The sequence below is a fragment of the Pygocentrus nattereri genome, chromosome 28, assembly GCF_015220715.1.
Source record: "Pygocentrus nattereri isolate fPygNat1 chromosome 28, fPygNat1.pri, whole genome shotgun sequence".
NCBI lineage: Eukaryota > Metazoa > Chordata > Actinopteri > Characiformes > Serrasalmidae > Pygocentrus > Pygocentrus nattereri.
Genome location: NC_051238.1, coordinates 4,594,122 through 4,597,129, shown reverse-complemented (window position 1 = coordinate 4,597,129; position 3,008 = coordinate 4,594,122).

Sequence of the window (3,008 nt, the reverse complement as noted above, 5' to 3'; positions counted from 1 at the left end):
TGGCAACCAAATCACAGCCGTCACGTTATTTCATGATAACACACTCCCTCTCGGGTTCTATGTCTTAAGTGTCTGCCTGTTCACCCTATAGCAGTTTAGCTCTGCCCATTCATCTTGATGTTGTAAGGAATGTTCCAGCCTTCATGCTTTATAACTGGAATCAGAACTGAGCTTATGCATATATTTGTCTTCAGGGTGCAGCCTGTTTAATTCTAAGGGTTAAAGAGAGGTTTGAAAATTGTCGTGTTAGAATGAATTACAGCATAAATCCGCACAAATGTTGCAAGTGGACCTGAAAATGTAAGAAAATATAGACTATGGGCCCTTTAAGCATTTGTGCACGAAAAACTTCTGACCACTTTCTCTCTCTTAAATAAAACTTCGATTAAACTCCAATTAGATCTAATTGCTCTGCAGAATTAACAGAATTAACTAAAGTGATTTGATTCTCCACCTTAGAAATGAATTTCAAAAACACGGGGCAGGACTCAATATCCTAAACCATGCCTTACAGCGCTGGACGGAGGGCGTGCATGGGTCTGACGGAGGGAGAGAGTTAATAGATTTTGTTAACGATCTCAGGGATCACAATATGAGACCTCTATTAAACTATGATTTAATTTACTCCAGCTAACGTTCTACTTCTTAATGAGAGAGTAACTTTCATTTCCATCCTTCATCTGGTGTGTAAACAATCCCTTCATTTGAATATGTGTGCGTTGTTTCCTCACTGCAGGCTTCTTATACAGTAGAGTTTATACACTAGTTATAACACTAATCTCTGACTCAAATGAACTTGTAAGAATGAGATTATTAATGTAGTAACCTCACTTCTAAAAGTGTTGAGTAAAGATTTTACTTTCTATTTACTTTCTAAGTGATATTTGTCTTACTTTCTAAACTTTGTTTTTTTTTTATGCTCGTTCCAAATTTGATGCCTGCAACAATAATTTAACAAATCCAACAACTGACTGGTTGAGGTGTAAACAGAGCGATTCATAGAGGTTTGGTGTGAAATGGTTACAGCGGTGGTGATAGGAACCAGGCGTCGCCATGACTACACAACAAATATTAACAGACCCTTATTAGGCCCACAGCGGGGAAATTTTACCTCCACATTTAACCCATCCGTGCAGTGAAACACCACCATACATACAAGTGAACACACACTAGAGGGCAGTGAGCACATGAGCACCATATCCACAGCACCCGGGGAGCAGTTGGGGGTTAGGCATCTTGCTCAAGGACACCTCAGTCATGTACTGTTGGCTCTGGGGATCGAACCGGCGACCTTCTGGTCACAGGGCCGGTTCCCTAACTAATAGGGCTGGTTCCCTGAATAATTTATAGTAGTTGCTGAATAATTCACAAAATATGCTGAATAATTAATGATAGTGATTGATAACAGTAGTCATGCACCAAAACATTCATTCATTTTTACCTGATTATTTTTCAACCTCCCTTTTTTCCCCTTAGAATTAAACAGTTGTTTTTGTTACTCTACTTTTAAGGCTGATTAATGTTAATGAACTCTTTTCTGATTGGCTGACCTGCACTAGCAGCTGTCTTTTCAGCACTACGTATGGCCTCACCATGAATGAGTGGGCCTAAACTTCCCTAACCTCCAGTACATGACTGCCCCAGTATACATGCCCCAAATATAGACATTTTATTTACTATCCAAAACCACCAGTGAACCTACACTTCTGAGTTTATATGGAATGTTGATGATGGTGAAACTGAAAAACTGAAAAAACTAGAAAAAAAATCTGAAAAAATGTTTAAAAGCCAACTTTCAACTTTCTTAAAACTATAATCAAACAGCGTCTCAGTCATCAGGCAGTGAATTCATGACCACTTCACGTAGGAACGTTCTGTGAGGAGCTTTTAGAGGTGGACGTCTGGTTCCTATCACCACCACTGTGAAACTCTGTAAGTTTCTCTAGAACAGAGTGTTTTGCACCAAACCACTCCAAATGACTTTATTTGCATCTTAATCTTTGAATTATGCAGAAATTTGGAAAAAGATTGCCTTTAATAATTGTTTGGACACTTAAGGCAACGATATATATTCAGTTCTAAAGGCAGAATGTTTGTCAATCTTCAAAGTGTCAAGCTATGCAACCTCATGAGGCTTTACGAAGGTCATGTATGTTCAGCTGTGGTTTTCGGCCTTGCCTTTTACCCACACACATTTCTCCAGATTCCCTAAATCTTTTATTATTATTATTATTATTATTATTATTATTAAGTGACCCTTATTAGTCCCACAATGGGGAAATTTCACCTCCACATTTAACCCATACGTGAAGTGAAACACCACATAGACTCTAGTGAGCACACACATGCACACTAGGGGGCAGTAAGCACACTTGCCCGGAGCGGTGGGGAGCCCAATCCGCAGCGCCCAGGGAGCAGTTGGGGGTTAGGTGTCTTGCTCAAGGACACCTCAGTCATGTGCTGTCGGCTCTGGGGATCGAACAGGTGACCTTCCGGTCACGAGGCTGGTTCCCTAACCTCCAGCCCATTTTGAGGACATTATGCACTGAAGGTGAAACACACTGTTTTCAGTTTACAGTTGTCGGGTAATTTGTTGGCGCATTTTTTTTGGCAGAGAGGTGAGCAGATTTTTGGCAGACTAGGCCTTTCTTGGATGCTCCTTTTATATCTAAAGACTTATTGAAGATGTTTTTTGAACATTTCACATGTTCCTAGTCTTAAGTGGCTCTTGTCCCAACTTTTTTGGAGTGAGTTGCAGGCATTAGTTTCAGAATAAGCGTATGTAACTAGATGTGGTAAACGTTTCCTATCTTTGTACAGTTTTCATTTCCAAACCACTGCTTTAAGTTTTTATCCACATTTTCCATCGCCGTCCAAGCAAAACCATGTATCTCCATTTTTCTCGATTTTTAGTTTTCTACATCATTTCAACAAACCAGCTCTCCTTTTCGTTTTGTGTGTGTTGGACCAATAGATATGCTCTAAAATTACTTGGAATACTGCTTTAC